This window comes from Chionomys nivalis, chromosome 2, assembly GCF_950005125.1.
Source record: "Chionomys nivalis chromosome 2, mChiNiv1.1, whole genome shotgun sequence".
NCBI lineage: Eukaryota > Metazoa > Chordata > Mammalia > Rodentia > Cricetidae > Chionomys > Chionomys nivalis.
Genome location: NC_080087.1, coordinates 83,475,408 through 83,490,742, shown reverse-complemented (window position 1 = coordinate 83,490,742; position 15,335 = coordinate 83,475,408). Strand labels below are relative to the sequence as shown.

General features: G+C 40.0%; 1 pseudogene; it reads left to right on the top strand.

Moving 5' to 3' along the window:
• Nucleotides 1–8,014: 8,014 nt before the first annotated feature.
• Nucleotides 8,015–8,573, top strand: LOC130870380 (riboflavin kinase-like; annotated as a pseudogene).
• The last annotated feature ends 6,762 nt before the right edge of the window (nucleotides 8,574–15,335 follow it).

Below are 15,335 nucleotides of genomic sequence, written 5' to 3'. Positions count from 1 at the left end.
GGTTCAGGGAGAAGGTGCAAGGAAGTCGCCACCATATTGGTGTTGCGAAATATTACTTCAACAATGTAAACATGTGTCTGGTTTTGCTGCAGACTATTACTTTAACTATGTAAAGGTGTGCTGTTGCATTTGTTTAACTGTGTGAAGACATGTTGACGTTTCACCTTCCCTGCCTAAGGTACCTGACTGGTCTAAAAACAAGCTGCAGGGCCGATAGTTAGGCAGGAGAGGGATAGGTGGAGCACTGCGTGTGATTTGTGAACCACATATGTGCCTGATGCCTGGGTAGGTTAGAAGAGGACATTAGATCCCTTGGACCTGGAATTACAGATACTTGTGAGCCACGTGTCCTCTGCAAGAACAAGCAAATGTTCTTAATCACTGAGCCAACTTTCCAGCCCTCAAAATCTGAAACTTTTTGATTCCCAACATAATGGTATAAGTATAAAATTCTACACATGACCTCATGCGACAGAGTGTATGACATGTGATTAGAATGTATGTTAAAAATACAGTCATCGGGCTGGGGGATGGCTCAGTGGTTAAGAGCACTGGCTGCTCTTCCAGAGGACCCAGGTTTGGTTCCCAGCACCACATTGATAGGGAATCTTTGCCAACCAATTATCTTTAAGAGGTGGGACCAAGTTAGGGTGTGGCTTTCTGGGATCTGGAGGAAAACGCCAGCCCAGATGCGCTCTCTCTCTCTCTCTCTCTCTCTCTCTCTCTCTCTCTCTCTCTCTCTCTCTCTCTCTCTCTGTGGCTGTGGTTCCCTTGCAGCACAGCTGAGTTTGGACTTCTCTTTCCTGTTTCATGAGTTTTCCCCTTATAGCAAATAAAAATATAATTGTTTTATCTTTTAGCTAGCCTAGTTATTTCCTGAATCCAGCTAACTCCTACAGTTGGAGCCAAATTGTGGAGCTCGGGTCTCAGTGGCTTTAGCCAGCTGCCATCAGGCTCCACGCAGTTCATTTGGGTATAGAATTCCCATGCAGTGGCCCTGAGTACCACTAGCCGTGGTCCTTCACATTATCTGGCTTCTGGGTCCAGTTTTTCTGGCACTTGTGGCATTGCTTTCTTGCTCTCTTTGTGCTCGTGTAACTGTTGCGCAGTCAGGGACTTCCGTGGAGCACACAGTCTGTGATTTACACTGAATAATTGTTTTTAATTTGAGCATATCTTTCAGTATTTAATGCTAAAATCAGATTCAAGCCGGCCACGCAGCTATAAGTGCACTGCGACACCTACTGACAGGTAATGGTTATTGCACCTACTCCAGCTCAACCTCAACCACAGGTAAGATTTATAATTTAAAATATAAATTATAAATTTATAATTTAAAAAGGCAAGATGATGGACAATTTAACAATCCAAGAATTCAATAGTTTTTAAACTTATACCATGTATGATGTTATGCAAGGTTTATATGATTTCCCTGCTACATCCCTCTTTTTGATTCTGGGGATTAGCTTTGTCCTTCATATTTTCTTCTTAAAAACATGGTTTGATAATAGGGCCAAGAATGAGGCACTTTTAGAAATGATACACTCTTTAGAGACTGATAATGACCAACTAGAAGGGAAAATCAGCACTCTGGAGAAGGATACAACCAATTTGACAAAAACCCAGTCAATGACAGAGAGTGCTGCGACATTATCTGAGAGAATTCGTACTGTTGAATGTATTAATAGGACTCTGTCAGATGGTTATGATATAATGACTGATAAAATGTCTCTCCAGGAAGGTAATATGCATGCTATAAAAATTATGTCCAAGGATGAGACGTTATCTTTACTGGTCAGACTTCACACCTTGGAATCTTCATTAAAGGCATTAGAACAGAACACTGGACAGGAGATACAGATATGTAAAAAGGCAGTGTAAAAAGATTTGAAAATATTGAATTTATTGAATTTGATGACCAGGGACAAAAGGTACAAAGACAAAATGTAGCTTTATCAGTATGTACCAAAATCTGGGATAGCTTACCCAGAGTTCTGCCTTTCCGGTGATATCATCAGAAAGAGCACGTGGCACCAAATATCCTAAGGTAATTAAAGAATATACAAGGGAAACCCATACGTATGACTGATTAAATGAAATTAAACAAGCAATTGTATCTTATGAAATACATTTGTCCTTCATTAGGGAAATGGTCAAAACGAGGACTTTAAGCAGCAAGGCAATGTCATAAGATTGAACTCAGCTAATCTCAGTGGTTCTAGACAATGGACTGCAGTTGCTTTGGAAGTGTTATTGGAGGGGAAATTGTATAGCAACAGGGAAAAGCAAAAGGACTTGAGATTTCCCAAGATCAAATTCTGGGCAAGGGACATTACTCTGATCCTCAGGATCAGGGTCTTTATGCTGAACACACTTTGTGCCTATGTAGCACAGCAGCTTTAAATGCTTGGGACGGGATTCAGGAACCAGAAAAGAGAATTAAATCATACATTAGGGTTAAACAGGGTCAGAGAGAACCCCTTAGTGACTTTTTACAAAGATTAACTAAGGTTGTACAAATAGGAGTAACAGACCCAAAAGCTATACATGTACTAATTGAATATTTGGCTTTTGAAAATGCCAACTTAGAATGTAAAAATATCCTTGGGCCTTTAATGGTCAGATCAGCACCAATGGATGAATGGGTCCTGCATACAATGAATGTTGAGACATTTAACTATAGTACTGAATTGGGTAGGAGAAGCAATTTCCAATGGTTTAAGGAGATACTAAAATACCAAATGTTTTAATTGTGGTAGAATGAGACATATGAGAAGGGTTTGTAGACAAGGAATTCCTAGGAATAATGTCTCCTCTGGGAATGGCAAGAATAGGAGGACTCAGCCTTCAGGTATATGTAGGAAATGTGGCAAAGGCCAACATTGAACCACTGAATGTAGGCCAACAAAAGACAGACAAGGCAACCTGATACCATTAGGAAACTCTTGGGGGGGGTTCTCACAGGCCCCCATGATGAACATTGTCTAATCATTCCCAGTTAGTGTGGAGAACATGTCTCACCATGAAAATTAGAAAATCCAGTGCTTACTGCAAAAAATCATACTGGTCTGAATGATGGAATAGATGTGGAAGATGAATAAAAGCCCCAGTAGGGCATAGGAAATGCATGTTCTGGCAGACTTCTATAAATGATCAAAGACCAAAGCTAAGAGTATATAAATGCCATTTTAATTGAAAGCTTGCTAGACATGGGTGTGGATGTAACTATCATTGCTCCAGAATCTTAGCATCTATATGGGCCCCTTCAAGAGGCAGATGTTCAGTTCCTAAGAATTGGAACCCTGTCTCAAGTGAAACAAAGCATGAGATGGATTTTGTTGATTCATAGGGCCAGAAGAACAGAAAGGCTGAGGCCATATGTAACTAATATTACAGTGAATCTATGGAGTTGTGACCTGTTGCAGCAATGGAATACCCAGATTAACATTCCTGCAGCCCAAAAAGCTTACGTTTCTGGGGCGGATATTATAAGGTATTATAAACAAAAGTCACCAGCCATTCAGGATGTACAAGAAATTGTACAAAGCAATTGATAAACCTTCAGTGGTACCAACAGCCCTACCTTCAAAATGGTTAATGAAAAACCAATATGGGTTAAACAATGGTCTCTAACATAAGAAAAGCTGCAGGCTTTAGAACAGCTGGTACAAGAGCAACTGGATGCTCGACATATAGAAGAATCTACCAGCTCTAGGAATGCTCCTGTATTTGTTGGTTAAAAAGAAATCTGGAAAATGGAGATCTTAGAGCTATAAAAAAGGTTATTCAACCTATGGGCCCTCTACAATCTGAAATTCCTCTGCCTTCTCTGTTACCAAAGGGATAGCCTCTCATAGTTATTGATTTAAAGGATTGTTTCTTCACTATACCTTTACAAGAAAAGGACAGAGAAAACTTTGCCTTCACAGTGCCTACTCATAATAATTCTCAGCCTACTAGAGGATACCAATGGACTATCCTCCCACAGGGAAGACTCAATGGCCCCACCCTGTGCCAATACTTTGTCAGCTAGCTGTTGGAAATAATACATAAGCAATTTCCTAAGTCTATAATCTACCATTACATGGATGACATTTTGTTATCTGATTCAAATATACTTTAGAAAGGATGTTTGAAGAAGTAAAGTCTTGCCTAAATGGAGATTACAAATTGCTCCTGAAAAGATTCAAAGAGGAGATTCTGTTAATTACCTAGGTTACAGAATAAGTTCACAGAAAATTAGAACACAAAAGGCACAATTTAGGAGAAACCAGTTGCGGACTCTTAATGTCTTTCAAAGATTGTTAGGAGACATTTCCAGTCTATGACTGGCTGTTGGGATAACACATGATCTAATAATTCATTTAAACAAAGCCTTAAATGGTAACAAAGACTTAAATAGTCCTAGATAATTAACAGTTGAAGTGGAAAAGGAATCGAGATTGTTAAGGAGAAATTTAAAAAGGCACATGTAGATAGGGTGAATTCAAATCTTAATTGTATTTCAGTCATGTTGCTTTCCAGAATTTCTCCCACAGGAATTTTAATACAGAGAGATTATATTGTTGTAATATGAGCGGCAGGGTTGCGTCCCCGGCACCCAGCCGCCCACATGGCTAGCCCCGAAATAATTACACGGAAACTGTATTCTTTTAATCACTGCCTGGCCCATTAGTTCCGGCCTCTTATTGGCTAGCTCTTACATATTAATCTAACCCATTTCTAATATTCTGTGCAGTACCACGAGCTGGCTTACCAGGAAAGATCTTAACCTGCGTCTGTCTGGAGTGGGAGAATCATGGTGACTCCTTACTCGGCTTCTTTCTCCCAGCATCCTGTCTGTTTACTCCACCCACCTAAGGGCTGGCCTATAAATGGGCCCAGGCAGTTTCTTTATTATTTAACCAATGACCTTCCTCCATCATTTCCCCTTTTTCTGTTTAAACAAAAAAAGGCTTTCATTTTAACATAGTACGATTACATATAGCAAAACAGTTATCAAGCAAGAATTACAGTTACAATATTTATATCTATTTTATCTTTTATCATAACTAAGGAAAACTATAACTATAACTAACCATTCTTCAACTCCATCAAAGACTCCAGAAGGATACAATATTACCTAAGTAAACAAGAAATAAGAAACTTCAAACTCTAGAAATGACAGAGACATCTCATTGCCTGGACAGTCACCCAAAGTTCCTCTGTACCGTTGGGGCATCCATCTTCAGCCTTCAGGCCCATAGTATCCAGCAGACATTTTCATGAAGCAGGAAATTCCAAAGACAGTTCAGTCACTTTCTGCTGTGTCCTGCAGAATGTCTCACAGACTCTTTCATGAGTCAGGAACCCGGAAAGACCATCTCACCTTTAGGCAAGTTCAGCAGTCCTCTCTCTGCGGGTTCTTTGTGTCCAGTTTATGCATCAGTCCATGCAAGAGCAGTTTCTTGCCTAAATGGCTATCAAACTCCTTAAGGAGCCAATTCGGTGCCCATCTTCCTCTTGAAGTAGATTGGTGCTGCCAGGAGCAGACGTGTCTCATTGTCATAAAAAGCCCTAAATTATTAAAACACTTAAATGCCATATTCTGTAGCCTTTGAAAGATATGAAGAATACCTATGTAATTGAAATATGTCTCTATATATCCAGAAAATCTAACTAACATGACTACAAACTTGACTATTATCGATGATTATCTATTAACAACCTATATACATTACATTTTTAAATGAACTATACAATCACAATACCTTAATCAAGATCAGAAATACATATACATATAACAAAATTGACCTTAAAATCTATACCAATGCAAATTATTCATATCTATATCATATCCCCCTTTAAATGTAAAAGAACATTTATAAACAATATTTGGGAATATGGGCGCAGTTTTTTCTCTCCAAACTGCTTCCTGCTGAATGGGGGCGCTGTATTCAGATCTTTCATGGTGTAACCTGTGTGTCAGGGTCATCTCAGTCGGCAGTTGAGTGAAGTAATTTTCTGAAGGTGTTCACAGCAACCTTTCAGGAGGGCGTGGTCTATCATACCATATTGGGATAGACACAATCCACAGAGTCTCATCCTCTGTGAAAACAAAAGAAGACCCTCTCCAAAGCATCATATCCTTAGACCCATATTCTGAAATCATAATACCCTTATATCCATTCTGGTTTAGCTTGGCAGCCCATATAATGAAATGTCTCTCTGTACTTAGCTCCTTTACAGTCAAAAATTTTAAAGAAAACACAATAATACAAAGAATCCAGACTCTCTGTGAATTTTCCATTTCTACGTGGCTTATTTTTCTTTATTTCTTTTAATCTATAACTATCTGTACTCTGTCTCTTTAAGGACTTTATCCCCCTTTTTTAAGGGCATTAACTTTATTTTTTCTATTTTTTTTCTCAAGCCTACGTACACTCATCCAACACTGTGACTCATTTATAGATCTTCTATGTCTGAAATCTGTTTTATTGTGAATCTGTAATTTTTTTTTTAGTATCCAGGAGCGTTTTTTAAAATGTTAAGCACTTCTTAAAAACCCAAGTTGCACCATTTAGAGGTATTATGGTACTGCCTGTGTCCTGCCCAGTCTAAACCTTAACTGTGCTGTTATTATGGTAATTACGGTAGTTCCTGCCTGAGACCAGCAGAGTTCCACATGGCATGGCGGAGCTGAGCCGCTCCTGCCTCAGAGCCATTTGGTGCCCTTGGCCACACACAGTTTCAGGCACACAGCAGTCCACATTGCCATCAAGCAAGCCGTAGCACTTTACTCCAAATGCTCCATTTAAAAGCTCTGTCTCCCACAGGAGCCAGACAGAGATCGTGATGGCGGCACAGCCCAGAAAGCCGGCATTTTAAAACAGCCAGTTTTTTCCTGCTGCTGAGTCAGGACAATTTCTTTGCGGCATGCAACCCACAAACAGCAAAAAAGCTGTCTTAAATTCTCTCTCTCTCCTTTTTAAGCCCTCTCAGCTTTTACGTGGCATTCATTACCACGCTGGGCGCCACTCTGTTGTAATATGAGCGGCAGGGCTGCGTCCCCGGCACCCGGCCGCCCGCATGGCTTATGCCCCAAAATAATTACACGGAAACTGTATTCTTTTGAACATTGCCTGGCCCATTAGTTCCAGCCTCTTATTGGTTAGCTCTTACATATTGATCTAACCCATTTCTAATATTCTGTGTAGTACCACGAGCTGGCTTACCAGGAAAGATCTTAACCTGCGTCTGTCTGGAGTGGGAGAATCATGGCGACTCCTTACTCGGCTTCTTTCTCCCAGCATCCTGTCTGTTTACTCCACCCACCTAAGGGCTGGCCTATAAATGGGCCCAGGCAGTTTCTTTATTATTTAACCAATGACCTTCCTCCATCATTATATTGTCTTAGAATTGTTCTTTTTACCACATAAACCAAGTTAAAAAATCAAAATTTATGTGAAAAAGTCTCTGAATTAATTATAAAAGGTAAATTGAGACTATCAATTAGCAGGTATAGACCCAGCAGAGATTATAGTGCCTTTTACTACTGATGAAATAAAAAAGTTATGGGAAGACAATGAACCCTGGCAAAGAGCTTGTGCTAATTTTGGGGGAGAAATTAGTAGCAATTATCCAAAAGCGATAGACTTCACCTTATAAAGAGAACTTCTTGGATTCTTCCCCAAATTGTACGTGATGTACCAATAACTGGAGCCTGTACATTTTATTCTGATGCAAATGAATCAGGGAAAGCAGGTTACAAATCAGAAAAATTACGTAAGGTGGAACAAAGCCCTTATAATTCTGTTCAGAAGGCAGAATTATATGCTATTCTTATAGTACTAGGGGATTTTAAAGAACCTCTCAGCTATGGAAGCCGAGCAGGTTCTTTGCTGCCTCTGAGCTCTGGTGGAGGAGGCTGCTCTGCGGGCAGGTACCGGTAGCAGTGGGTGTCCTGCTCCCCCAGCTCAGCTTCTGCGGGATCCCCAGCTGGCCTGGGAAGCCGGCTTCCCCTGAGGTTGGCGTCATGAGGAACCTGCGGTTCTTTTGCCGCAGCCAGGCGGTGCATGGCTTCGGCTACGGCTCCAAGCAGCTGGGCATCCCCATAGCCAATTTTCCTGAACAAGTAGTAGACAGTCTTCTGGCTGATATATCCACTGGCATTTATTATGGTTGGGCCAGTGTCTGGAGTGGAGCCATCGTAAAATGGTGGTGAGCATAGGATGGAATCCACACTACAAGAACGCGAAAAACTCCATGGAAACCCACATCACACACACCTTCAAAGAGGACTTCTGGCGAAATTCTCAATGTGGCCATTGTTGGCTACCTCAGACCAGAAAAGAACTTTGATTTTTTAGAGTCACTTAGTTCAACAATTCAAGGTGATATTGAAGAAGCAAAAAAGCAACTGGATTTACCAGAACATTTGAAACTCAAAGATGATGATTTCTTCCAAGTTTCTAAAAACAAAATTATGAATGGCCATTGATGGAAAGTGCCTTATCTAGCCCTCGCTGTCGGGTCTCAATGCTTGTGATACAGTCTCACCTTGGTCATATTTTAAATCGAGCCTTTCCCTGTAGCTGTCAGCTATTAACTCCATTATGTTTATAGTACTAAAAGATTCATTCAGAAATCAAGACTTTTTAAATGTAGTATGTTGATGCTACTAGTGTGGTGTAGTGGAAATGAAGTCTGTATGAGTGTGGGTGGAAAACCAAGTCTCTGTGGGAAATGAAGCCTGGTTCTAGTTCTCATAACCATGTGTGCGGGCGTTGCTGAGCAGGGGCTTTTCCCAGGAAATGTGCCACACAGAACTTACCCCGGGAGGAGACTCTATAGAGTGTATTTTCGTTGTTTTGTGTATTAATATATTTTTGCAGACCTACAAACTTGCGAGCTTTGAGTCGCCGATTTCCCATTAGGTCACTTCCTGTAGTGTCCCAGTGTCTGTACAGAGCCCCTTCAGCTTGAAGTGTTCGCACGTGTCCCCGCGTCAGGGCGCCTGCTTCTCTGCACAGATTTGTTTCATTTCTCTCTCCTTTTGAGACAGGCTTCCATTCTGTAGCTCTGGCCGGCTTCAGACAGTTCCTAGCGGTCCACCTCTCTTTGCACTGGGATTAAAGGAACGCACCACCAAGCTTGGTTATCACACTTTCCTGAAAGGACGCAAAATATTTGTTTTCTCCTTAGGGAAACCAATAAAGGACATACTGTATGTCGCACATATGAAGTGTGGTCCTAGTCTGTTACTCTGTATGAACAGCTACTTAAATATAATTTAATAGTCATCTAAAGAGTCCTTGTGGTTTCAGAAGTGGAGAAAGTTTTAGCTAAATAATATTTCCCAGTTTCCCTCTTACTCTATCTTTTGGTGGCTTGAGTTATCAAAGTTGAAATTGGATTACCGATCGTGTTGTGCCTGTAAGCATATTGAATCATTGTTTGCTGTGTGGCAATAGATTTGTTGTTGGGGAGGAACTGCCTGGTGGGAGGGTCCATGTTAAAATATGAAGGCAATTTTAACAATAAACACACAGACACACACGTGGTGCATGCATGTGTGTAAAAGTGGGGTGTGGTGAGGGATGAAACAAGTGCTCTGTCACTGACTTACATCCCTCGCCCTGAAAATAGGATCTTTGATGTTGGAAATTCCATACTTAAAACAAGCCCTTTTCACTGGGTTTATGAAGCAAAGTTAAAAACATGGAAAGTACAAGAGTAGATTTGTGAGTTTTTTTTTTTTTTGTAAGAATAGCTTGCTGCTATGTTTCATTGAGTGCATTGCTAATGTCATCTCACATTTTGTTACAGCCATTTCTTTGGAATTATGTGGTTTAGAGGTTAATTATCTGGACTTCTGTATTGTTGATGTATTATAAGAAATTATAGTACCACTTTGATTAGTTTGAATGTTTTCAGGCCTTGGAATAAATTTTGACGATGTGTTTTTAAAAAAAAGAGAACCTCTCAATATAGTTACTGATTCACAATATGCAGAAGGAGTTGTCTTGTGTAGTGAAACTGCTGAACTTACACCAGATGAAACAGAATTGACTTTGTTATTTATTCAGGTGCAAGACAATCAGGAATAAGCTTTGTCCTATATATAAAACACACATCCAATCCCATACAGGTCTGGCAGGTCCTTTATCACAAGGTAATGCAGAAATTGATCAATTATTGATTGGAAGTGTGTTGCAAGCCTCAAAATTTCATGAAAAACATCATGTCAATAGCAAAGGTTTAAAGAAAGTGTTTTCTATTACATGACAACAAGCTAAGGAGATTGTAAAGAGATGTTCTACTTGCTCTTTCTATAACCAAACACCGTTGCCTGCAGGGAGTAACCCAAAGAATACACAAAGGAATGAGATCTGGCAAATAGATGTGTTTCACTTTATGGAATTTGGAAAATTAAAATATGTGCATCACACCATAGAAAAATATTCAGGTTTTTAATGGGCAACTGCCTTGAGCTCAGAAAAGGCTAATCACACATTTATTAGAAGTTATGGCCATCATGGGCATTCCTGCACAAATAAAGACAGACAATGGTCCAGCATATGTATCTAAGAAAACAAAACATTTTTCTTATTATAATATAAAGCATATTACAGGTATGCCAAATAATCCTACAGGTCAGGCAGATTATAGAAAGATCAAATCGAACTATAAAGGATATGTTAAATAAACAGAGAGAGATGCAAAATACCCCAAGATTGCATAATGCTATATTAATCTTGAATTTTCTTAACGCTAATGAGAAAGGAACAATGGTAGTGGAGAGACATTGGATAATGGAAAAAACTTCTGAATTGAATCAACCAGTGTATTTCAAGGATTTGTTGACCTCACAATGGAAACCAGGAGATGTGCTACATTGGGGAAGGGGTTTCGCTCCTATTTCCACAAGAGAAATATGGATACCACCAAAATTAATAAAGATTTGCTTTGAAAATGAGAAACCTCTTGAAAAAGAGAAATGACTAGCCAGGTGGTGGTGGCGCACGCCTTTAATCCCAGCACTCGGGAGGCAGAGGCAGGTGGATCTCTGTGAGTTTGAGGCCAGCCTGGTCTACAAGAGCTAGTTCCAGGACAGGAACCAAAAGCTACGGAGAAACCCTGTCTTGAAAATCAAAAAAAAAAGGATGACAGCTCATCCAAAATGGTGACAACCATACAGATGATAAGGAAACCATATAAGGTTGGGGCAGGGTTATATTCTTGTCTTTACAGGAAAATACACATCTTCAAAAATTCAAGAGACCCAGAATGTTTGGATGCTGATGGAAGGAAAAATAACTATCCAATAAGGATCATCAAGAAAAAAGAATATGCCGGGCAGTGGTGGCGCACGCCTTTAATCCCAGCACTTGGGAGGCAGAGGCAGGCGGATCTCTGTGAGTTCGAGACCAGCCTGGTCTACAAGAGCTAGTTCCAGGACAGGCTCCAAAGCTACAGAGAAACCCTGTCTCGAAAAACCAAAAAAAAAAAAAAAAAAAAAGAATATGACTTATGAGGACAGATGATAAAAACATATACATTTAAATATATATATTTATGAATATAGAGCTGGCTTTGGAGTTGGACAATGGCTCTGTCCTTCTCTGAATCCAAGCATATTGTTAAAAGGAACATTCAGAGTTTCAGTCTCATGTCAGGAGCCATCTGGTATGGGACAGAAGGAAGAATTTAAGAAAAAGTTTACTTTCTCCATGCCTATTTTGTCTCTATCATATTCTTCATTGAATGTATGTCTATATGAATAATGTTTAAGTTTTCCATGATGAACAATAGACTTTCCTACAGATCTTTTCCTGAAGCAATCTTTGAAGTTTCCAGGAGGAGGATGGGGCTCCACACCAACAACTCCACCTGGTTGAGATGACATCATGATGCTGATAGCACTATTACTAGACTGGTTTTTGGGTACCAGCTGCTAAAATGGTGCACCTTCTCATGACATTCTTGCCAGAACTCCAAATAAGAGCTTTAGAAAAAGCCCTATCAACTAATCAGAAACAGTTTGCAACTATACTAGACAGTAATCTTGAAACTTAACCATCACTTTACTTTTACAGGACCACATAAAAAGAACATTGCCCCCATGATAGCTGGAAGCAATTCTAGAAGACGATGCCCCCTCTCCCAACAAAGTTTGTCCTCAGGGTTGGGAACACCATTTAGGGGTTGTTGATTATTACTTGTATAAGGTAGAGGGTTGGGGTGGAAACTATGCAGGCTCAAAAAAAGAAGGAAAAGTCGGGCGGTGGTGGTGCACTCCTTTAATCCTAGCACTTGGGAGGCAGAGGCAGGCGGATCTCTGTGAGTTCGAGACCAGCCTGGTCTACAAGAGCTAGTTGCAGGACAGGCTCCAAAACCACAGAGAAACCCTGTCTCAAAAAACAACAACAACAAAAAAAAAAGAAGGAAAAATAGAATGGGATAATAGATAATTTATTACACTAATAAAATAGTGGGTAATAGAGTGAATACTTGTGAGCTAATATTTATGGATAATTTACATTGGTATAGTTTTTTGTATATTGATACAAGTTCAAATTATATTTGTTATTTCTATTTACAATATTTGTACACCTATGCAAAATTATTCTGTCAGATTGTATACATGCATGTTTCTACCTCTGTTTAAGACACTTTGTATACTGAATCAACTTTTAGGAAATATTTTTGTATTGCATTATGTATTATTCTTACCTCTGATCAAGATACTTATACATTGTTTATATTTTGAGGTCATTGTCCTCATTTGCTGCACATTTGTTTACAGATTATTTAATATTCTGACATGAAGTCTTAATTTTTAAGTTATATAGGTATTAAATATAGGTCAATAGCTTTTCATGTTTGTTATACATATAGTCAGATTAATTAGATCCTTTAGATACATAGAGATTGTATTCTGCCTAGATAGGTAATCTTCAACCACTTCAAGGATCTGTAGATCGTGGTATAAATAACTTAGGATTCTGTTGACAAAAGACATGATTGCTCCTGACAGCACCATTCTACTCCTGAGAGAATGTTGAACACTGAAGACACTCTACTTGGAGTTTGTTTTCTTCTTGGCACAGTTGGCCTTTGGGCAAGGAACTGCCCATGCCTCAACCACTGACAAAGTACATGATGTCTGGACTGGATAAGCAGGACACAAGGAAAAGGACTGCCAAACCTTGCCAAGACAGGGCAAGACGGTTCTGGAAAATTTCCTGCCTCTAAAAATGGTGTCAGTTATGCTAGACTTTAGCCAAAGTTGGTTGCTTCAACATTGCAAATGAGACTTTTGGTGATTGCTCAAGTAGCCAATTGTCTCTGTCATATACTGCTCGCTTTGGAAGCTGCTTGATTGTACTTCCTGCATACTCAAGTTATATTATCTCCCTTCTCAGGCCTTCAATAGCATTGAAGATCAGACAGTCCTAGTTACCTTCCTCTTATGGCTTAGCCAAGCCTATTTCCAATGCAAGACTTAGACTCTTTGAAATAGAATGCCTATCATGTATTCCTTGCTTAATATTGTTTATGTTGGTTATAATTTTGTACTTGATTTCTGTTCCTATTGTATATAGTTTTGAATTGGGTTTGGAACTCTCTTATTTAGACAAAAGGGGGAGGTGATGGAGAATCTTTGCCAACCAATTGTCTTTAAGAGGTGGGACCAAGTTAGGGTGTGACTTTCTGGGACCTGAAGAAAAACAGTGTGTGGCCCAGGTGCCCTCTCTGTGTGTGGTTCCCTCACAGCACAGCTGAGTTTGGACTTCTCTTTCCTGTTTCGTGAGTTTTTCCCTTATAATAAATAAAAATATAATTTTTTATCTTTTTGCTAGCCTGGTTATTTCTCGAATAGAGCTAACTTCTTCACCACATGGCAGCTCACAACCACCTATGACTCTAGTTCCAGAGGATCTGACATCCTCTTATGACTTCTAGTGGTATCAGGCATGCATTTCACATATACACACACAGGCAAACACATGCCCAGAAAATAAAAATAAACCTTTAAAGTGACTGACATATCCTTAGATAAGACTTAAATAAGGGAAGTACATACACTCAAAATTTCCCAGCTCATTGTTACATGAATTCATATACTTAACATGTCTACATGACTAGCTCCTGAAATTGGAAGCCAGATGATTTTCCATTTTGAAATTAAACATAGAAAATCAAAAGATAGCCAGATGTATTACACATCTATAATCACAGAATTTGAGAGGTAGAGGTAGTGGGACTGCCACAAGTTCAAGGCCAATTTTGGCTACATAATAAGTCTGGCAGTGCCCTATGTCAACAAAAGAACATAACAAAAATCTATCTTATAGGAACTGTGCCATGCATGCCTCTGAGGAAGGTCTTAGCATCACCATTTTTACTCCAAGGAAGGCAAAACAAAGATCAAAGACCCAGTGACTGCCAGAGCAAGGATTAGACTACAGGTTCTTCCAGCTGTCAAGTTGGTTCTGGAACCCACTGATTTGGGCTAGAGAGATGGCTCTTAGAGAACATTCAAGGTTGGTGCGGGGCACTCACATCCAGCAGCTCAGAACCACCTGGAACTCCAGCTTCAGGGGATTCAACACCCTCTCCTGGCCGCCATGGGAACCCACACACACATGGCATATGCACAGACACACACACACACACACGCACATAAATAAACCATTAAAGTGCTACTTCATTCTATACCCCCTTTATGTAGGCAAGAATAGCAAGGCTTAGATATGTTTAGAAATTTGGTCAAGATGCAAGTTTGTTGCAAGAAATTGATGGGCTCTCTCTGATTTTTCTACTAATGTTACATCAACAAGCTTCCCCTTGCCCTCTGAGGACAACACACATTAATCAAAGGGGAAACGTACTAGGACGGACTTGAAGGGAGCAAATCCCGGCTCCTGCCCGCAGAGGAATGTGTGTGCTCCTTTACCTGAAAAGCAGTTGTTGAAGGGTAACCATTTCCGCTGGCCACTTTGTGGAGATTCTAGGCTTGAAGAAAAAGAGATCAGAGTATTTCGTAAGAATGAGGAACATCATTTTATTTAGTACATGGTAGCTGAATGGAGGTGGGTCCTAGTACAGCCCCCTCCTCGATGTGGGGAACAAATCAAGAGGCTTAAAATCTGTCGCAGGCTCATTTCCGGAATGATTTCAGAGTCCTAATGTCAGTGAGTCCGAGAGGAAATGGGGGGCAGTTCCTTTACCAAGGAAGGATTGACTTGAGGTAAGCTTTTCCAGGCGAGTTCTAGGAACCCGTACCGAGCAATACCCACAGGTTGGACAGTATCCACATTGTTCTGCCCAGAGAGGGGTATCACATTCCA